We start from the raw sequence: 24,278 nt of genomic DNA, 5'->3' as shown, positions 1-24,278 counted from the left end.
GTTCAACTTTTGTTAGGAACATGTTACGTTGAATAATCGAGAAACCTATAGTCATTTGCAATAACAAAATGTGGCAATGTCACCGTGAAATTTTCTATGAAAATATGTCGTTTATAATGTCACTTCCTCATTTTGTTGTATTCATATCGGTGCAGTTAGCTCATTAAACGGACTCTAACAGTATTGTTAGTAGTAACAAACCCAAAATAGATAAAAATGTTTAATGTATCTCATCAAAAACATAAATGTGAAATGAAAGCCAAGTTCAATATGAAGTAAGGGTATATGCGTTGTTGTTGACTTCGCCGACAAAAGAATTGAGATGATGGCTGCCAAGTTTTGTGTAGAAAATCATTTTAACAATGCATTTATTTTACTTGGGATGTAATTCAAGTTCAAGATTTGACTTGGCTATATGTACTCGTACTTGATATTGAACTTAGTTCTCATTTCACATGTATGATTTTGATGGAATATCATTACTTTTTGTACAGAAAATATTAGTATCCATTATGAATACATTGTCATTTGTAAAATTACTCCATTATTCAACAATACTTTCATATTTAACTTTGTTGATACTAATTATCAATAATTTCCAGTTTTCAGATTTATTCCTCTATAAACACCTAATAGTCTACCTTGATGCCAAATATCAAGTTTCTAGGTCATCTGAAGTGGGTTAATAGGTTTAAGACTTATAAGTCTTTTTTAATCTAATAATTATCAATATATGATTATTTTCCATCGAATTATCAGAGGGGTGGGGGGTTATATCACTTACTGACAAAAAAACAATAGCGGTTATGCGGTATGATGCAGATAAATTAACTCATTTCAATTAGTTTACTAGTTTTAAGTAATTTATGTTTCATTTAGCTAATTGTGTGAGTTAGGAAGTTCATATCCGGTGTATATTCAGTATCGATTTCGAAAGGTTTTGTTTTATCTTCTCCACATTTAGATAATTGTCTAATCATTCATGCATTATCTTCAGACATATGCCAAGCTTCTAACTCTACAAGCCCTAACTTCACAAACCCTTCACCTCAGTCAAAATATGTGGCTTGGCCGTTTCGTTACTTCAAGAACTATTGTATAAGAAAAAATAATTAATTGTGAGTATGTTTTTTTACCTTACGCCCATGTGACCAAACCCAAACCAAACCCAAGTTATAAGGGTTCAAAAAAAACGACGAAGCGCTTCGAGAAAAGATAGACCGGTAGTGCCCCTGCACTTCGCTTTGCTCGTCTTGGCGGGGGCACTGCCGTGCCTCCAGATAAAAAACTAATTACTCTCACGCAACTCAAGGTCATAGAACTCGCGCACTCTGTACGCGCATCGAAAAAAAAACCACACTGGTTCATTGACCCCCGAAACCGGCCGTTGCACTCGCATCTGATGCACTCTGATAGCGCCGGAGCGATAAGCTTAGTTAGAGGATGAAAGAAAGCATGCGACAAAATGGGCGAGTTGAAAGAAAGGATGGAACGTTGGTGAAAAGTATTTTTAACCAACTTCGAAAAAATGGAGGTTATAAATTCGTCTGTAAGTATTTTTTTGGTTTGTTATCCAATCATGAATAAACTGATGATTCTTTATCGTTTTTAGGTCTACCTTACTAGAGGTGGTCCAATATTAATTTTTACGAAATTTATTCAACACTTTTTAATAAGAAGTTAACGAATATGTTTCTAGTAGGTACACCTATTAAATAAAGTAATATGTCGCGTCTGATACTGGTTTGAGAAAATATGTAATATTGATCACTTAATTATTACCGGCTAGTGTAGCGTCTTCGCACTGGTAGTTCAACTAATTTACACAAAACCTTTACAATTTATACATATAAACCTTCCTCTTGAATCTCTCTATCTATTAAAAAAACCGCATCAAAATCCGTTGCGTAGTTTTAAATATCTAAGCATACATAGGGACAGACATACAAACAGCGGAAAGCGACTTTGTTTTATACTACATATGTAGTGATTTCAGAAGATCAGGTACTTAAAAAGCTCTCTTAATGAAAATGATATTCGCTATAAATTTTATTACAACTTTTATGACATCAAACAAAAAATTCTGCAATGACAATGATATTGAGAATCAAGCAGATGTAAATGCTGTTGTAGCGAATTAATTTTCAAGAATTAAAAATAGGCAATACAGAAAATATGTGAAAACTAAGTACAGCTCGATTAAGTGTTTATTTATTTATTTAATTCTACATAGTGATAACCGATTATGTGGTTTGCTCGAGTGCAGCCCTACTTAACTACTATGGTGTCGATGTGTCGATGGTCACACTCGATGAGTGCGTCCCGAACTGTCAGACGAGGATCGCCCGTCGTAGTGTGATTTACCTAAGCTATGCCTGTTTCCCGTGTTTTTATGTATTAAATCCTTTATTCAATTATGTATGGTGTTTTCTCCTTTAACAATAGAATACCTTTCCTTAATTGATTTTAGAACCCTTTAATGTATAAACGGTAGTGGTATATTTTCTTCTAAAAATCACAAAATCAGTACAATATTGTACAAATATTCTTTAGTCCTGTTAATTAATGTCAAATCCTTAATAAAACCTTAAAATTCTTTGTCGCTAGTCCCAAATATGTTACTTAAACGTCATCTGCAGTGCAATTCGGGGTTAATGAACTCAAACGTTGTATAGATATGCTCCCAGCTTCCGGGACTACCTAATACAAGAGTAACATACTTTCGAATGTATACATTTATACAAAGTATTATAAAACTGGCGGTGGTTGTATGTTTATTTGGTGCAAGCAAGTTTTGAGCCAGATGATTAAGATAAAATTTTAGATAACTATTTAAATTTAAGCAGTTTTATGGTGCAGTCCAGGTAACTGGGGAATAAATCAAATTATTTTATGAAATATTTTAATTTGTGTTTTTTAAGTAGTCACACTACTATATATAGACCGTGGCCGGATGTGACCGTATTATCAGGCTGGGCTGCTTTTGGATACCGAAAGTGATTATGGGGAAAATTGTGTAATTTTTGCCTATTATGGTTTTTTATGGACATTTTTTATTTAGAGCATTGTTATCATCTGGTATCACACATTCGTTATATTTATTTGCTCATTAGCTTATTCCCGCGACTTCGTCCGCGTGATGATTAATAAAAACTATCCTACGTCCTTCCCCGGTCCTCAAACTATCTTCATACCAAATTTTATCTATATCGCTTCAGACAGACAGAGTTACAATCGCATTTATAATATTAGTATAGTAGGCATTAGTAAGGATATTGCAAATAATATTTAGGTCGTGAATGATTTACGATTAAAAAAATATCAGACACAAAAAAGTCCGCTTGCAAAGAATAATCCATCTTCTGTCTGACCTCCGGAAGATTTTTAACTATATTTGCAACAGCATCAAAATCCAAATCATCATCAAAATGTGTGTCAGTGGTCATTATTGACATTTCCCGCGCGCCACTTTCTATCAGTCAAGTTTAGCATTATGTAACTCAGTGGGACATTGGGTCTGTGGGTCTTGCATAAGTTTTGGAGTTGCATAAGTGTGAAAGTCGGTCGCCGCGCTTCCGTGGTTATGCAAGCGGCACAGTTCTTGCTGAGATTTTGGTGAGCGGATTTTATAGAATGGCCTGATTGGGAACTGGTGGAGAACGAGTGCCTATGGCCTGATGATCGCTTACGGCATCGTCTTTAGTGAACCAGTTTATATATCTAAAGTTCAGTAAATAGGACTATGGTCATCAGTGTGACCATAGAGAAATAAGTAAGCCTATAATGCTCACTCCATAAATAAGAACTCGTAAGTTTTCGTGCGAAAACTTATTTATGGTATTTAAGCTTAATCATAGTTTTTTGTTTTAAAAGGGGGAAAAGTTGTTTAACCACTCGTGCTAATATTGATACCCGAGCAAGCGAAATATTTCAAAATTGAACCACTAGCGTAGCGAGATCTTGAGCGTTGCGAGGGTTTTAAGGTACGAGGGTTAAAAAAACTTTGCCTCCGAGTGAAACAGAATGTTTTACTGCACCAACGCGAGACAAATATAAAATATGAAATATGAAATACCAAAATTCTCAAAATTTGTATCTGATTACTTTGCCCCACATGTGGATAAAATTCAATTTTCTCATTAGTTTTTAATAGTAGGTTTTTCCATTCCTCCAATGTAATTTATTATTTATTAATTAAGGATATGCCGGGCACTGTAAGCTTACTCATACATATCTCTATGCTCAGACGGAAATCGACTTTCTTAATTCTTGCGGAGAAGGTTAAGTTTATGATATGTATCTCTCGTCTCTTGTATCGTTATTCTACCTAATCCAGGATTAAATACATATAAAATAAAGCTTAATATATAAAAGTTTAGGCACAGTTTGATAGGTTATTTTGTAATGATCAAAACATGATATAATAATATAAAATTCAGATGGAGAATATATTGGAAACCTTGGAAAGCTCCAGATTGCCTGAAGACGTAAACACAATCAAACAGAATCGGAAACAAGGAACTACGCTCCAGAACTACAGTTGCAGATGTAGGCGTCAAGACCGCTAAAGGGACCCACTGACTATCAGTCCGCCGGACGATATCGGCCTATCAGTTGTTCGGAACTGTCAAATTTTTGTTCTAACTGACAGGCCGATATCGTCCGGCGAACTGATAGTCAGTGGGCCCCTTAAGCTTAAGTGGGACTGGGCGGGACATGTCTGTCGCATGCACCCGGAAAGGTGGGCCAAAATGAGTGAGTGGGACCCACGGAACATCATAGACGGTGCAGGCCGGGGTTCAGGCAGATCAAAAAGGAGATGGCGGGACGACTTGGACGCATTCTACCCTAAATGTTGGGAAAATGCCGATGACAGGGTCGAGTGGAGAAAACGAGGGGAGGCCTTTGCCCAGCAGTGGGACACCAAAGTAGGCTAATAAAAAAAATCCTTTTATTCTGTGAAAACTCTGGTAACAGAACTTAGCAACCAACTAGGTACTGTACGCCCTAAATACCGCGCCCTAATTGATGATTAACTGTGCGCCGCAGTAACTATTCAACTCCAAACACAAACCGACAGGACTATATCTTACCGGATATCTAGAGTCGGACCAAGCTGACATTATATAGCAATGGACAAAGTGTACACATGTCCTCAAAAATCAAAAATTTCTATGAAAATATGCTTAGAGGATATAACCAAACGGAGTAGCCATTAACAGACGTTCCCCTCTATCGAGAATAGTCGGCCAATGGTCATACACAATGTATGGACTAACGTTTATCTGACATGGCTATTTTGACGTTATGCACGATTAAGGATGACTCACGTTAGACCGGGCCGTGTCCAGGCCGGAGCTTCCGGCGCTTACTTTTCTATGACATGACAGGTGATCACGTGATGCTTTCCATAGAAAACGAAGGGCCGGAAGCTCCGGCCCGGACACGGCCCGGTCTAACGTGAGTCATCCTTTATACCTTTGACGTTCCCGTCCCCCGCAAAAATTGGCAGACTTTTTTGTACAGCAAATTAGACAAGGCGTCTCCGTTGGTTATATCCTCCAATTAAATATGACGTTTTGAATGACACCGCCACACTTTGTTTTGTCATTGACGGTGCAGAGTTAGCTTATACGAACTCGTTTATCTGTTATCAGGTCTGGTTCACCTGATGTCAGAAAAGTTTGGCAACAACACTACTTGAAAAGCCTCCCTGTCCAGCATATCCGATATATTTAAAACTCGTACCTACTCGATCAATTGTGTAACGTCTTGTATGGAGCTTCAAAGGGTCGGCAACGCGCATGTACTATCTCTGGTGTTGCAGGCGTCCATAGGCTACGGTGACTGCTTACCATCAGACGGGCCGTATGCTCGTTTGCCACCGACGTGATATAAAAAAAAAGATGCCAGGAATTTGCCTGTCGCATTTTTATGTGAGGCTTTTCTAAACTAGAAGTCTGAATTTTCGTTACAAAATCTCACAGAAACTGTACAGCGAAGAAAGGTTAAAACTTGTGACATTTAGCCCTAAAATTGATGTAGATATTGATTTGATTTAGTTTATATTTGATTGAAAGGTGAACTTTTGAATGCGTTTTGAGATTTTGAGAGATAGCTCTCGTGTGTGTTTTATTTAAGAAAATATTTAGCCATTTGAAGACTCCTTTAAGTCGAGATTTTTTATTTTTACTTTTAGTTTCATTTTGAGTACGATTTTCAATTTTATTTTTCTTTTGTTTCAGATCGAGGAGCTCTGTGTGATATCGTGCATTAACTCTTTAAAGTGACCTACGTTAAGGGTAGTTAGCGAAATTATTATGTGATTTATATTGTTTATTGTACACGGATAGTTTAGAAGTAAGTCCATCCGCAGTCGATGCTGTGAAGGCTTTGGGCGATAGACTACGCAGATAAATAAAAACACAGGTATTTAAATCGAAAATTTGTTCAAACACTTGCTTTTACATAGTCACATTACGGTGTATTGTTGCCGAGAATCGGAAAAAAATTGCTTAATGAAGTAGTTGCCGGACGAGGCTTGCTGAGTCCTTGCAAATGCCGAGGCGCTATTGTATAAATTTAAAATATCGCGTAGTCTGTTCAGCCTTTTATATTGGTGCTTTTATTCTCAATCGAAGAGTGAGCCTTGGTCTGGGGTGTGACTAAGACTAAGACTGACTTTTTTAAGGCTTTTGCCATTTAAAAAGCACCGATTATGTTTAAAAATGTAATATCGCGAAGATAGTACTCATGTGAGTGTGAGGTGTTATATGTAGGTGAGCTTACACACATTATTAATTTGCTTGGCAGAATGAACCTCTTATAATGCGCCACGCATAAGAGTTAAGCTATCGGTAGTTTTAATACGATGTATTGGTGGCCTAAGGCTTAACAGTGCAAGCTACTTTTACGTTAAGCTATGTCCACACCAATAAGCTTTTATCTTCATTTTACTTCACCTTTCATCTTGTTCAAAATTTATGTTATGTGATTGCCATTAGCGACGCAAAATAACTTTAGTGTATTGGAGGTGTTAGTCACACTTTTAAGCATTGATGTGGACATAGCTTTAGATTTTTTTACATGAAGCCTTTTCACAAGCCTTCGACTAATAAGCGAGTTCTGGCCGCAAAGAAGTGATCTCAAAAATGGCGGCTGCACCCGCTGGCTCACACAATCACTGCCATGTGTCTCGAAAATGTACTCTATGGACATAACAATACGTACTGATTTACGACGTAAAGGCTGCTGTAGATAATACATTTGCAAAGATATGACATTGGGATTCTAATTTAGAGTTGAAATACATTAATTTTAAATCCCATTTATAGATGTCGCTAGACTCATCCAAGATTTTAAAATTAAGGATCGTAAAAACCACAAAAACATGGAAATATGTGACTGATTTTTACCTTTTTATGGTCGGAATGAATATTTTTTAACTGTATTGATACATTGAGATGCAATGTAGTTTGTAATATATTAAAGTAGGGTAGACCGAAGCGAATCGGATCACAGGGCGAATCGGAACCAACTAAAAATCTGTTGATACTTAGGTACAATGTTTTTGATAACTGTAGTAGAAGGAGACGTACGGTGCACCGGATTTTTGATTTTGATCCGATTCGCCCTGGGATCTATTTCGCCTCGGTCTACCCGAGCTGCGTAACCTGTACATTTGGTTGTAAATAATCTACATATATAGATGTAAAATTCTTGTTTCTGAATTGTTTCTCAGCTTCTCCAAAAATCTAACTAACCTGTTACTCTTGATACGCCTAGGACTGTTCTTTTTGAAGTTTATTGTAAAACAAAACTTTATTTTCGTTTAATAATACCTTAATTAATCGATATGTGTAAATAATAGGAATTTTATCGTTAACGCTAAGCGTAGGGTTAGCAAAGGGCTATTTTAACTATTTTGTTGAGTTATAAAATTTTTATTCCTAAAAAGTACCTTCTATTAATTCTTATTTTTGTTAGATTTTATGTATGTATAAGTTTAAAATAAGATTTAAATTAATTATGATTAAATCATTGTTCTACATACTGCCGTGGGAAGTACAAGGTGTATTTATATGAAAAATCGATGTAAATGTTCTAAGCTACTTAATTGCGTATGACGTTACTCTAGTAACATGTTATAAGCTGCTTAAAAGAATATTATAATTGTAAAAGATATACTTTGACTGCCAACCTTAGCGACGTATGAAATTTCAAGTGTTATAGTCCAGTTAAAAACTCACTGCACGCGAAGCGAGTAAAAAAGAGAGGACCCCGTCCACCGCAGGTAGGTGTGACAGAGACACTACGTATTCGCGTGCAACGAGTGTTTGATTCTATTATATAAAATTTAGGGTTGGCACTCATAGTAAAAACGGGTCTCGAAACACATAGTTACCATAACAAATCCTACGATTTAAATAAAATGGAGATGGCTACACACCAGTCACTATAAATAGAAATATAAAATATTTATTCTTAAGCACAAACACAGAAAAGAAAATTATACAAAAAAATAGAGAAAACATAGGATGGAGAAATTTATTTACTCTATTGTGAATATAACCGATTTTTACTACGTTCTACTTATGATGTTTCCAGTACAGAAGTTACCCAGAAATAATACCTCGTATATATATTTAATAGAATTTGATAGAATGTTTATCAATAATTTGGTGTGTAGCTGTCATTATGTAGTCGTTATGCTCCGTCCGGCTTTTACCTACATACATAATACGTACATTCAAGAAAAAAAAATATTTTATCTACTTACTATGACATATCTTTGTGACAAGTATTCTTGTACGGATTTTATATCAATGTTTAAATATTGGAATGGATTCATATACAACATAAAAATTGGTGGTGTGATTTGAAAGCTTTAGAGGTCTTGAAAATGTGTTCTAAAATATATTCTATGCCTAAAGGCTCGTTTAAACTGAGGCTTCAAAATGTTTTCTTTAAAAAAAATATTTATACATAACAACAAAACCAACTAAAAAGCTATTTGAAGTTAGCATTCTGATGCTTCAGTTTTAATACTTTTGTTTATTTTATTAAATATTGTTGATTTATTTTTAAATAATTTATGAATCATTATGTTTTTATCTACGTCGTCCAGATGGTGCTAGAAATGCGAGATCAAACCTTCTTTCTTGTTCTGAGCCAAAGACTTTTATTATCTACTCGGGTGTCAAACTATGTACTTAAAAAATACACAAAAAAAATTATAACATTAATCATTGAATTTACGTAATGTTAATCGATTGCTGCCAAATTAAACTGCTGATATTGATAACCTTTGGTTGAGTGACAACCCTAGCAATTCTTCAGGCATTTGTGATAAATCAAGTTTGTACGAAGTTACTCTTCTGTACCTACACTGTACATGTTCGTAAAGAATCAGTCAATTTGTGTGCATATTTTTATTACTGGACTAATGGACTTTATTTTTCACAACAAAAGTATAAATACGTATTTATTGGACGACTATTTTTTTTATGTTATGTTGCTCATTCATGGTATTGTTACTATGTACAATTTTACTGTCAAGGGATTTTGTAGATAGCGCCAGCATAGATTTAACTGTTAGAATTTTGTTCCACGAAGGGCTCCAGGCCATAAAATAAAATATATAATTTCGTAGTTTTGACAGGTGAAACCTATGCTTGCGAAATGTGTAAAATACTTCGACAGCCCAAACCTAATTATCAATAATTTTACAGTTTGATGCTCTTGTAGACTGTCAATTGCTTTACAAAATCCTGTCAAAATGAATGTAAGAGGCCTTGAATATGTCTGACAATAATGTTAGTGTAAGTGGGTGATGCCCCTCGATGTTATAGGTGCAATTAAATTTAATATATACCTATTTAATATAAATTGTTGTATTTATTTTCATCTCTTTACTTATTAGGCCCGAAAACCGAATCAAAGCATTTCACATATATCTTAGATATTTTACATAAATATTTTTGAACGCGTGTTTGTCTGTAATTATATAAAAAAAGATTTGATGAAACAAAAAAAATGTAGGACAATATTGAGTAGCGCTTCTAAGGGATCATATTTATGTTGGATGGGTGGTCGCCTCATATTTATATTTTGTTTATACACCTGTCATTATATTTGACTTAATGTTTACATCAATTGAAGCACAGTTCAATGTTTTAGAAGCGATGTTTAATTTACCGTAGAGATGGGCCGAATATTCGGTAAATATTCAGTTTTCTGCATATGCGTCAAGGTCAAGTTTCTGCAATGTTCGCATTCGGCTGAATTATTCAGTTAAAGTGCCGAAAAAACGGCAAATATTTTTCATTGTGTTTGTCTTGTTACAACACCGTAAAAGCTCCTCCAGAACTTTTCAAGTACTTTCTTCCATCAGGTTACGTTTTCTCGTTGTCATTGTCATGTCAAAAAACATCATGGTGGGACGGTGGGACATGTTGAATCCATAGGATGTTTTGATTATTTGCAGTGTTGAAAATTTTGCCAGTCCCTTGCCTTTTGATCTGTTTGTTTCTAGGGAATTAATTGCCTAGAAAGTGATTCATCTTTACCTGCTAATGTAACTGAAGCGTTTTAAAATAGTTAATTATGTACATTCATAGAGTAACTTATACTAGAGCGGTACTGTCATAGTAAATTTTGTAACCCCAGTAAATTCACTGCCATCTGTAGACACACTTTAAAACTAAAAATGAAGATTTATAAAAATACGATAGAATGTATTTAAATATAGATAAATGATTTTTTTTATTTGCATTAATTATTTTTATGATTTTGACCCATGTTCTTTCACTGATATGCGTTAATATGGTTAAATAACAAACGAAACCGTCAACGCCATCTATACGACTGTAGGCCAAAACTAGTAGCGCCCTCTGAACGAGAATCAAATTTTCTTGATTTTCGAGGCACGTTTTTTCCTTAGACTGTATCCATCTATTACGGAGTTATATCTCTTTGGTACATTGCACCGAACAGATAGGTTATAAATCAACCGAATAATGCGGCCGAATATTAACTCAAACTTCACTTTTGATCCATATCTAATTTACAATATTTGTTAGTTTAGCGGCGAAAGCGACATAAGTATATTTGATTCAGACTTATCATCACTATTAAATCAATGTTCCTAAGTTTTACAATTAGTTACAATAAATACTACTATTATACCAATTCACTAAAGTCCCTTCGTCCCCTCAATAAGGCTTGTGTTGTAAATATTTATAAATACTTAAATACATAGAAAACACACATGAATCTGAAACAAATATCTATGCTCATCGCACAAAAACAAAAATGCTCTTACCAGGATTTGATCCCGGGACCATCGGCTTCATAGGCAAGCCCACGACCTACTAGGCCAGACAGGTCGTAAAATGTTGTTTCGTCGTTATGATGATCCTAATTCGATAATTGCATTACTTATGCAAATCCAAAGCTATATGTCTTTATGCCGTCGAAGACTGTTAGATAACTCAAAAAGCTTACAATCAATCCATAAATAATGTCAGTCAAGGTAGTCAGGGAGACAATGTGGCTATTCCTGGCCGTCGGTGCTGCCAGCAACGGCGTTGGGCCCAATGTTGGGCTGACACGTTGTCTGGTGTGAACCGAAAAGTGGTAATACGGGTCACTCACATGTGTAGTAAATGGGACTCATATCAATGAAAAGCCATATGTTATACAAGGTTGATGGTTTGATGTTATGTTATAGTGGTATTATAGACGCGTTAGGCTGCCTTTCTACTGAAGGAGAGATGAGCGAAGACCAGCGGGAATCAACTAATATCATTGGTTGTAATCCAGCGGAGCGGAAAAGAGAACCAACGCTATTGGGTGATTCCCGCACATCATAATAATGACAGAATAAAACGTCCGTCACGTTATATTGAGCGTTACATCGTTTAGTTCAGCAATACAACATACTTTTATAAAAGTGCATACATCGAAGTATGGATATAGTTTACACCTATCACTATTTATGTTTATTTATTTATTTATTTCTGAGCGACGGTAATCTTAGGCGATTTTAGTTTGCCTCCAATCTATATTATAAAAAAAATATTGAAGATATTTCACAATAGGGGCAAGTGTGAACGAGAGGGCGGGATTCTAATCTATTCGACAGAGCAACTCTGATAATTATGATCAAACTTCACTTTAAGGTAAGTTATTTTAATCATGAACTACATATACGGAATCTTCGGAATTATACTGAGCAACTTTTACTATGGGACCAACCACGAAATCGCGAAAAAAAAATTACTCTCCCATAGAAAATGAACCAGCCAAAATGTATGAAACACCCAAATTTTTTTCGCGTTTTCGGGGTTGGTCCCACAATATAAAAGTTGCTCAATATAATCCCAAAACCTCCCTGGCAACGGGAATGCACTTATTTTTTAGCCAACGTGTATACAAGCAACTGTCACGTAATGCAAGTTCTTCCAAGCATTGGCACCAACATTGGCACCGGATATGCAACTGCGGTCACCAGATCAAGTCTACTCATCGCGCAGAAATGTGCAGCGGGTATATTTAGACGCACTATACAAGTATGAGCGAGTATAATATACTTAGTATCTAACTTTTATATACCTGTTACGAAGAAAGAGGGCTAATTAGGTCATACACAGACATACAGGCCAATTCGACTGTACACTGAATAATGACTTCTAACTAAAGTCATACAGTTATTATGCATTTTACACGCACGCAATGTCATGCTAAATGACAGCGTGGTAAAACAGGTCCCAGGGAATCTTTATGGACTGCACAGCTCTTCTATTGTAAGGGTTTCCTCTCTTTATAGGCAATATTACGCGTAGAGGGCACCACTAGCACAAACAGTAAACAAATCGCCTTGAGGCATCAATGTCATATTTATTCCTAACAAGCAATCTTTGAAAACACGTCAAAAAGCTGTGTACGGGATACTATGTATAGTTACTCTATGGTTTACAGTTTGTGCTATAAATGGGTGAATCAACTTTTTCTTGTCACTCGTTGCCATTGTTACGGTCATGGAGACTGTATAAAGGAGCCAAATCTCTATGTATGAAAAGTGTCCATCAAAAAACAGTAATTAGGCGGCGCCACCATACACCGAAATACTACCAAAAACAACCTACGTAATTTGGTCGAGTTATTTGTTGCCTTATATGGTTCATGTTATACTCATGTCCCAGAGCCTAACTAGCGCCACCGGAGAGATTAGGAACTATTATTTAAAGCTTAACGCGGTCACTTTTACAACAATTCTGCCATAAGAGATTGCGATCCTTTCTATACCATTCATAGTTACGGTTGCCTGGATCTCTCTTTAAGGGTCCCCGGCAAGCTCGGTTCTCCATACAAACGTAGTTACGCTCTCATTTTAAAACGATTAGCTAGTTTGCTTTGAAACTTTGTACTTACAATAGAGGTATATCTATGTCTGTAATTAGATTATGTAGCTTCAGATACCATAGTTAAAAAATACAGTGAATTTATGTTGTCCTTACAAAACTTTTTTTTGCTCTATTTCGTTTGTTTTATATACTAGAGCTATATGTATAAACTAATTACAGACCTAGATATATCTAATGTCATTGTATGTGCAAAGTTTCATTACAATCCAACATGTAGTTTTAAAATGAGAACGAAACTCCGTATGTATGGGAAGGTGAAATTCGGCCGAACTTGCCGGGGACTCTTAAATCCTCGTTTTATGGCATTTAAATTAACCAAACATATTTTTTGTGATAGTGTCCTTTCCACAATGGGCCATCAACCAATCACGATAATATAAAGCGGTATAAGAGTTCTTCAAACAAACTGTGCTATTGTCACCTGGCTGACGGAACAGAATAACAACAAGAAATAGTTGTTTCACTCAAATTCACTTGTACAATATTCGGACAGGTATTTACCCAGGAATGCATTATAAAAACTGCTTACACAAACTTCCATCAAACACATTGCATATGCAAACCTGGACAAAGTTAAATTTTTCATCGTTTTCCATGTCTTTCAACTCTATTAACTTTACATAGTTGTAAGCAGCATGATCGGTTTTAGATTTCGTCGACCGCAACTGTAACTTGGTCGATAACTTACGAGTCGATGTGTTGACTAAACGGAAATTATTAAAATGTAATTTGTTGTATTGTTTGATAACTTTGGCTACCTCGTATTTTGCTCAAAATGGTAACGAAAACAACTAGAATGTTACTTTTTAGGGTTCCGTACCCAAAGGGTAAAAACGGGACCCTTTTACTAAGACTCCACTGTTACACTGTTGTATTATTGTCCGTCTGCGCCTCTAGAAACTAATTTCTAATTATATGATATGATGATATTATTTCGGACAAAATAATTCAATTAGGATAGAATAGAACTTCATTTTAGATAAAGTTTAATTCAATCATTACCTATATTATGATATAAAATATCTACTTAATACTTTTGTGGTGTAATAGTCTCTCTAATTGTTGTTTTTAGGGTCCCGTACCCAAAGGGTAAAAACGGGACCCGATTACTAAGACTCCTCTATCCGTCTGTATGTCACCAGGCTGTATCTCATGAACCGTGATAGCTGATAGACTGTTGAAATTTTCACAGATGATGTATTTCTGTTGCCGCTATAACAATAAATACTAAAACGTACGGAACCCTCGGAACTTGTCCGGTTTTTAAAGGTGCAAATGACATGTGGCGTTATGGGGAGCCCCGAGAAGTTGGGCATCAACGGTAAAGTTAGGGCGTCATGGCAGAATGTTCCGATCCCATGACGTCTCCCATACGGCAGTGCGGGTAAAGTCGATGTGGGGTTAGTGGGTAGGACTTCTCCCCCTTTTCTCGCTATGAGAAAGGAATGGGAGATGGGAATTCCACATAACCTCCGACGCCTCTCTATTAGGTCACAGAGGGTATGCGTAACAGCTACCACATCGTTAAAAAAAACCTCCTGCTGTGTAACTTTTTCTTATTTAACTATTTGTTCACTGTATGTAATTTTATGTATATTTTCTTTTCACTTGATGGTCGTAATGCCGCGCGGTTGGACAACTAGTATTTTATTTTAGTCAATCATAACTTTTAGCTTTTAGTGACCAATCAGCCAATCACAACTTTTTATAATAGCGGAAAATTGTGTATTGGGTATTGGGCAAATAATTACTATGGAGAAGGGATAACTGTCATTGATAAGTGTCAGTCATATTGACCGTTTTCGGAGTCAAAAATGTACCGAGAGCTTCGTCTATATATATTTCGTCGCTGACTTTACTCCTCTAAAGTGCCCTGGCATAACAACTATATATACCCCAAGGATATAACAGAATCGATGAAACCATAACTATTGTTGTCTATTATCAGCGGCTGATCATCGTCACATCGCGTGCTTTAGCCGCGGAAAAAAACTCATCCCATTGTCTTAGCCTGTTTATCACCTGCTTCAATTATATTGATATTTCTAGAATTTGCTTTTCGCCTCATGTAAACCAGTTAAATCATAGACCCTTGTATAGATATGCCTTCTACAAGGCCTTCTAAATACCTAAAATCTCTTCTCTCTGTTCTTTCAACTGTTCTTTTTGAATTACTTTATCAAGACTATCACAAATGTAACTATACCGAATTGCACAACACTATTACTAATATTTAAAAAAATGGTCCCAGAGAAGAAAATTGCGTCTGGTCTTTCTTCATTTAGGTCATGCCCAAAAATCATACAAAGATTTTCCGTCGACTCACGCTAAACTTGCTCAGACAATCTTTCCTTTTCAAAACTTGCCTGCTTAAACGATTTAAAAAGTAAAAAAAAGAGATATTTTTTAATTAGGAAATAAAAACTATTACCACCGTCCAGTTCAAAATCGAAAACCTCCAGAGAAAAAAACTTCGTTGTCAGTTCTGACTTCTGACGTACGTAGCGTGCTAAACATGGAGACTATATAAAGGAGCCAAATCTCTATGTATGAAAAGTGTCCATCAAAAAACAATAATTAGGCGGCCACCATACACCGAAATACTACCAAAAACAACCTACGTAATTTGGTCGGGTTATTTGTTGCCTTATTATTATATGGTTCATGTTATACGCATGTCCCAGAGCCTGACTAGCGCCACCGGAGAGATTAGGAACTATTATTTAAAGCTGAAAGCGGTCACTTTTGCAACATTTCTGCCATAAGAGATTGGCATCCTTTCTATACCATCCATAGTGCTAAATTTTCGAGCTGCATCGATAGCGTTTGTTACAATAGGTTTCTTTTACACTGGCTAGTTTAGAGACGGTTATTAATCCAATACAGGGTAAATAATACAGGGCCAGGGACAAGGCTACAACGATATCCGGGGTGCGTGTGGTGTACTTTTCTCTGATTAATCGATTTGTCCTTTTCTTTTCCGGTGCATGGCGCAACAAAGAGTATGTTGATGCTATTTTATAGTTGTAGTTTTCTATTATTGTTGTGATTCATATAAATTATAATCTACAAAGCAATGCTTATTTACAGTAGGTGTGAAAACAACAAATATTAGTGTCGAAGTCGAAAAAACTAAATTACCATCATCTTGTTAGGTGAAATTAAATGAGACGAAGAGATTCAGAAGCATGTGATGCCTACACCTACTACCTACCTATCTTCCTACTTCAAATTTTATTGAGAAATTTACAACGGATTTAGGGTCGTAGAAAGGTATAGACGCATTAGGTTCTACCTCTCCAGGCGGGTATTATGTCTTAGGACTTCAATGATAATTGTTTGGGAGTCTTCAATGAGAATGTCTTAGGACTTCAATAAGAATTGGTTAGGAGTTGTATAATATTGCAACTGATATTCGGAACTCCGTAAGCGCGATATAAGGAATATATGGCGAGTTAAAGAAGGGTTGACTCTTTTGTAAGTAGCTCTACTAACGCTATCTTTTAGATGTACTGAATTATAATATCTAAGGTAAGCGTCCTAATGATTGACAGCCAATTACAAATTGTTGACAGCAATTGTGGATATTTACATTAGAACGTTTTAGCTTGCGTACTTATATCTAGCAGGGCACCAGGGAAGCAAGCAGGGCTGCCCCAGAATCGCATCCCATTTAGAATCCAGACCGGTATAAATACTCGCCTGCACTTGCACTGCCGGTCAGGGTTGCCAAGTCAAAATATATCGATGTAAAAATAAAGAAGAAAAATTTGCACCTGATCCATGAAAAGCGGCCTTAACACTCCATAGGGTCTACCGCGAAAATCGAAGTTTCGTTATCCGCCTATCTATCGCTCGAATTTGCAAGAGTGATAAAGAGCCAAGAGGACTAGATGATGTCTGTCTTTCCGTTCGTCTGTAGATTTAAAAGTTCGAATTTAGTCAAGGTACCCTTACAGGAAAAGTGGGCCTTTCTTTCAACTCGTTTCATAAACCCACATTCGTATTTTAATGCCTTTCATTACTAACACTAACAAAATATGGGCCGACAGGCCTGAAAAAAGATTTTCAATTTTAATTTCATAAATCATAAATCATTTATATTCGTGCTAAACTTACATACTAGCATTACAAGGAAAATTAAAAAAACATATTTGCAGTGTCTACCACGAAATGGGCTCGCATAATGCCGACCCAAGTGTCGGCGCTGATCTTCTGGCGAGTCCATTTGTGGGCCACGATCGCAGCAGAGCTGTACGGCACGGTCTCGTAAAATTGAACGCATCCTATTTCAATTACTTACCTATCACATAAACTACTATTTTTGATAATTTCTCCTCTCCGCAACCCTACTGGATAGTGCATAAACTGGGTCAGTCATAATATCTCCTAACGCGAGCCGTATATTCACGAGATCTGAAATAGATGCAGGCCTATAGACAACATTAAATTCACGTAACATATCATTAATTTCTGTCTGGTACTAGTTTTGTAGCAACAAAAACTAGGACGATAGAGTAACTTATACTAGAGCGGTACTGTCATAGTAAATTTTGTAACCCCAGTAAATTCACTGCCATCTGTCGACACACTTTAAAACTAAAAATTAAGATTTATAAAAATACGATAGAATGTATTTAAATATAGATAAATATTTTTTTTTATTTGCATTAATTATTTTTATGATTTTGACCCATGTTATTTCACTGATATGCGTTAAAATTGTTAAATAACAAACGAAACCGTCAACGCCATCTATTCGACTGTAGGCCAAAACTAGTAGCGCCCTCTCAACGAGAATCAAATTTTCTTGATTTTCGAGGCACGTTTTTTCCTTAGACTGTATCTATCTATTACGGAGTTATATCTATCTTTGCTAGGACCAAATACCTATAGATATATGTTATACTAGTATCTTCATTTTAAATTTCATGTTCTCGTTTAAAAACGAGAGCGTAACTTCTATAATATTAATAATATTGTATAGCGGCGGTTTGTGTGACTCTTAAATAATGTTGTGTATGTAACTTCTTCAGCATCTGTATATGTTACAGAAAATGATTAAAGTGTGGAATTTGAAAGTTTCAAGTAACTTTTACGAGAGCCGACTCAAAGACTTTCTAAAAGAAATTATCTAAATAATACTTATTTATTTATTTACACTTTATTTCACAAAAGAAAAACTATACATGTATAAAACGTGTGCAACTTAGATGTATGCTTGTTTGCCACCAACGTAGTATAAAAAAACCGGCCAAGTGCGAGTCGGACTCGCGCATGAAGGGTTCCGTACCATTACGGAAAAAAAAACAGCAAAAAAATCACGTTTGTTGTATGGGAGCCCCATTTAAATATTTATATTATTCTGTTTTTAGTATTTGTTGTTATAGCGGCAATAGAAATACATCATCTGTGAAAATTTTAACTGTCTAGCTATCACGGTTCATGAGTTACAGCCTGGTGACAGACAGACAGACGTACACGCGGACGGACAGACGGACAGACGGACAGCGGAATCTTAGTAACAGGGTCCCGTTTTTACCCTTTGGGTACGGAACCCTAAAAAAGAGGTCAATGATCGAATCGCTATTTCAGTTAAAGTCATTAGTTAACCTAGTATCGTCGCTAAACCGATTCATCTCCAATAAATCTGTTTATTTATGTGATCTTAAAAGTAGGGCGGATAAAAATGATATAACTGATGGTTAAAATTTATAAAATGGCGTCTGATTCCGCCATTCCTGTAACCGCGGTTAACTGTGCCAGTTAAAAATAACCGGCCGTTTCTGCCAAGACGAGCGCCAATAACCTAACCCTGCTCGTGTTAGGGACAGCCGACCGTATATTTAATACAATGATGGTGAACTTTAAATGAGCGCGTTATAACCACGATCTATACCAAATGTATAATAAGCCTAACGTCATTAAGACCATAAAGATCGGACGCCTGCGATGGGCAGGGCACGTGTTACGAATAGACGAGGCCAGAGTACCCAAACGCCTTCTAGAAGGTCGACCGGAGGGCCGCAGAGGTAAAGGCAAGCCCAAGTTCAGATGGTTGGACGGCGTATACCAGGACATCAGGATCTTAGGAGTGAAAAGTTGGAGAAGAAAAGCTACAAATAGATCGGACTGGAGAGATTCGCTTGACCAGGCTAAGGCCCACCCGCGGCTGTAGTGTCTCAGATGATCATGATGAACTTTAAAGGTACCTTTCTTTTTTTTAGGTACCTTTATCAAGATAATGTATAAAAGCGTCCATTAAATCCCTTTTTCCATAATCTTTGTAGACCACTAGCCTCTTCACTCGCTACCATATTATTATAGTAGTAGCTACAGTTCCTGGTGTTAGTTTTAATTATTAGCTTGACACTCGCCAGCTCCCCCCGCAAACCTGACAAAGGAACAAAAATCCTGAAACAAAAATCTTCAAGGATTCCCTTGAAGAAGGCCTGTGTTCAGCAGTGGCATATTTTGTCTGATATGATGATGATAACAAAGTCTCATGCAATGAAGTAAAATAAACTCGAAGCAGTGTGAACAATAAAAGTTGAAATAACAATATCACAGGTTTTATAGCCTGTGATACGAGAACCAATCTGTACATGCGATAATACTCTGTTTTTTTAGGTACAATACCTGTCCGATCTGAAATTGGAGAAATATATGTAGGCAGGCTGGAAGGGCATCGCCAGGGGTGGCAGGGGGAGTCAGTTGGGATGCCCCTCCCCCTCCACTTGGCTATCGGAAATATCAACTGCCCCCTAGCCAGCTAGCGACGCCCCTGGGCTGGATAAGTAAGTGGAAAGGCTTGCGGCTTCCAAACCGGAGGTCACGGGGTATCACAGGTATCACCTATTGTCATACCGATGAGTTTCTCGGAGAATATGTACATAACCAATATCAATTGACTAACAAGCGTATTCCAATTTTAATAACAGGTTGTGAATAAGATCTGGATCAGTTAAGGATCGGATCTAATTCATGACCTGTTATTAAAATCCGAATACGCCTGCCTGACTATTTGGCGAAGGAAAGTATCGTCAGGAAAGCTGCATAATTAATTTAAAGTTGTATGTGAACTGTGAAGTCCCCAACGGGATAACATGGAAGCTACAGCTCAAACTAAAACAATTTAAGAGGCCTGTGCCCAGCTGTGGGATATGATGATAGTCCAAAAGATATTGATACTAAAGTAAAATATTTAAATTAGCATATTAATTAAAAGTAACTTTATGCCATTCATATAATATTCGATTTCATATAATAACAACTAATTCCAGCTTCCTTCAGATCTACCTAGATTGCTTATCTGATCATTTAAGCACAATAGCCTATCTCCTCATCTCTTAACACTCTCCACTCACTGCCATTCGTGACCACCTCATTTAGATATAAAGTCGTGAAGATATTAAAGTCATTGTATTCAAAATAAACTCGAATATCGCCCACACTCCCCATAAAATTGGAATCATACGCATGACAACCCACACATTGAAACCTTATCAAAGAAAAGTCCCAAAAATGCGCACACAAACCACATCCTTATGCGTTTACGCACACACTTGTCAATGTTTACTTCAAAAATTACACACACTGTTGTATCCTTCAGGCCCTTAAAGACGTATAAATGTATTTAAAAGAGATAGCGCCTTGCTTTATGTATAAATGCATCTCTTTTTAACCGCTGTAACTGAACTTTTATTAGTGATCTCACTAAAGAAGCTATTAACAAGTTTCACTATGCGCCAATCGCATCGTCACCAGTTTAAACGTGATTACTCCTACCTTCCTACTGTCCGCGCGCCAATTCCGAGCATTCGGAGGTCGAGGAAGTGGGAGGGTGTGCGCCGCGCCCGTACGTACAAAATGGCACTACTCTGTCATGACGCCCAACATTCCTAACATTCCTGAGCCGCGCACGGAATTCGCGCGCGGTACTGTCCGATATATATATGTATCGAGAGATCAAGTTATATTAGTCTTTTGGTTGTAGTCGAGGGAAGATGCTTTGTGAATAAGGTAGGGCTGAGCGTGCGCATGTTGTGCGTGTGTGCATGCTGTGTTGGTGTGAGTGTAAGTAGGTCACAGAGATAGGAGGGACACGTGGAGGACTGGCCCTTTGTCGCGTTTGAGAATTTGTTAAAATAGTTCTTTCATAGGAAAATGTATTAGAGAAAACAGTGGAATTACTGATGAGAGTAGACCTATGAAATCAATCAATCAATCACTTTATTTGCAATTATACATTATAAATGGCTAAATAATAAGTTTTTGTCGTCGGTTTAAAATAAGCCATAAATGCAAATGGATGTATCTTCGCGGCACTTAAGTCGATTAATAAGAAAATGATTAATGGCTCAGCCGATAATGTTAAAAATAATTTCTTTTTCTTTTGCATTTTTTTTTGTACGCTCGGTTCAAAAATTAGAGCGGACGAGGAACATATACATATTTTGGAATTTGAAGCGGTTATTTTCCAAAATTTTCACTAAATCAAAAACACTCTTAGCAGCTTTAATTATAATTGCCAAATCATGAAATATCTTATCTTATCTTATTATGAAATGATCAATTTTCAGATCTGGCTACGACGTATACCTATTTACCTACACATTTCAGGAAAATTACTCAAACAAAATTGTAGTTGACGAAACTTACAAGCCAATTCCAACGTACACTGACATCAGAATTATATTTGAATCATGTTATTTAGTTATAGTGCGTTTCGCCCGCGCAATACCTACATGATCTACATGTACGGACAAGTATAAGCGAAATGCACGATAGTTAAATAATATGATTCAATTATCATTCCGATGTCAGTATACGTTCGAATCGGCCTGTTACTCAAATACTCAGTTTTATAGCTTTTCGATGCAGAGAATTTAATATTTTTTTTTTAAATAGAGATTGATAAGAGAAACATTCCTGTGAATTTTTCGTACTGATCATCTCTCGGGAAAATATACTAAGTTCCTCCAAAGATAGATATAACTCCGTATATTATATTCTCTTTGGTTCGTCTAATCCTCTTACCCAATCTGACTTCTTCTTCTTCTTTACGTGCCATCTCCGTCCAGGAGGTCGGCGACCATATGTCTATATGTCTCTCTATGTTCAGTCATGCGAATTAGTCTATCTATGCTCTTCACTTTTAACCAGTCTCTTATATTTCCAGTCCATGATGTGCGCCTTTTACCGCTACCACGCTTCCCTTCAATTTTTCCTTCAATTATTAATTTCAGTAAATTGTATTTATTGTTTCTATATATATGTCCAAAATATGCTGTTTTCCTTTTCTTAATTGTTGATACTACTTCTAAACCTTTTTTCATGATTTACCAATCTGACTATTACAACCCAATCTCGATACTTACCCGGATATTGTATAATCTAATTAAATAAGTAACTGTATGCCTGAAATTCTGATTTAACATTTTTTTACGGTAAACTGAAAGATAAACATAAACATAACATAAACATAATTTATTTAAAAACACGTGGCATGCTTACATTCATATAAAACCATAGAAATATGAATAATATATATATATAAGACAAAGATGTCATACTTATACGAAAATGTTTTACGGTTTTGAACTGGTTTTGATACGACTGACGATCATCTCGATGATTAAATAATAGCGCGCAACTTACGCACGACTTTCACTTCATTTAGCATGAGCATGCACCATCAGCATGGGCGATCTTCAAGGTCGTGTCAAAATAATATCAAAACCATAACAAGTCGTTAAATATGAATCGGGCTTCCGTTTTGTTGCCTCTAGAAACTAATTTCTAATTATATGATATAATGATATTATCTCGGACAAAATAAGTCAATTAGGATAGAATAGAACTTCATTTTAGATAAAGTTTAATTCAATCATTACCTATATTATGATATAAAATATCTACTTAATACTTTTGTGGTGTAATAGTCTCTCTAATTGTTGTTTTTAGGGTTCCGTACCCAAAGGGTAAAAACGGGACCCGATTACTAAGACTCCTCTGTCCGTCTGGCTGTCACCAGGCTGTATCTCATGAACCTTGATAGCTAGACAGTTGAAATTTTCACAGATGATGTATATCTGTTGCCGCTATACCAACAAATACTAAAAACAGAATAAATTAAATATTTAAGTGGGCCTCCCATACAACAAACGTGATTTTGTTGTATGTGAGTCCGACTCGCACTTGGCCGGTTTTATTATGTATTTATGTAGGTATTGCCAAAAAAAATTACTACAGTGTGGCCCAAAAATACGTTGGTATTTTTTTTTGGGATATTTTCTTACTTAAGTACATGTCTATTACAAAACGTAATTAAAAATTAAACTACAATCATCTAAATCTTCAAAAAGTGCACAACAATATGACGCAGTTAAATATTTGGCAACTTATTTTTGGGTCAGTCTGTATAATGTCCACATTTGATAGTCATAAATAATAAATAAATAAATATTTATTTATTATTTATGGGCCCCGGTACAGACTATACACCACATTATGCATAATTGCCCTATACGGAAATTTATCGGAGAGGCTCTAGATCTTCACTCACCTAATGCACACGCTGCCCAATGGGTGAAGAATTTAGATATCATATTGTAATTAATAATTAGCGACTCTGTATATGCCATACGAATAAATAAATAAATAAATATTATAGGGCATCTTTACACAAATTGGCTGAGCCCCAATAAGCTCAAGAAGGCTTTTGTTGTAAGTACTCAGACAACGATATATATAATATAATACTTAAATATTCTAAAACACCCATGACTGGCCATGGCCATGACATCATAATCATCACCATCAACTCTCCTCAAAAAGTCGTCACATGTC

The 24,278-nt window shown here is 36.2% G+C and overlaps 2 protein-coding genes across 2 annotated transcripts in view; both read left to right on the top strand.

The window, feature by feature from the left end:
• Nucleotides 1–9,888, top strand: part of LOC134751027 (CCAAT/enhancer-binding protein-like) — a 30,031-nt gene extending 20,143 nt beyond the window's left edge. Inside the window, exon 2 of the mRNA XM_063686358.1 lies at nucleotides 6,246–9,888. The gene's annotated coding sequence lies outside the window, so the exon portion shown is untranslated. The remainder of the gene's footprint in view (nucleotides 1–6,245) is intronic.
• The window catches only part of LOC134751013 (uncharacterized), a 182,143-nt gene that overhangs the window by 61,839 nt on the left and 96,026 nt on the right, over nucleotides 1–24,278 (top strand). The window lies entirely within an intron of this gene.

This window comes from Cydia strobilella, chromosome 21 (assembly GCF_947568885.1).
Source record: "Cydia strobilella chromosome 21, ilCydStro3.1, whole genome shotgun sequence".
Lineage (NCBI taxonomy): Eukaryota > Metazoa > Arthropoda > Insecta > Lepidoptera > Tortricidae > Cydia > Cydia strobilella.
The sequence above is the reverse complement of the archived record's forward strand: the minus strand, read 5'-3'. Positions and strand labels throughout refer to the sequence as shown.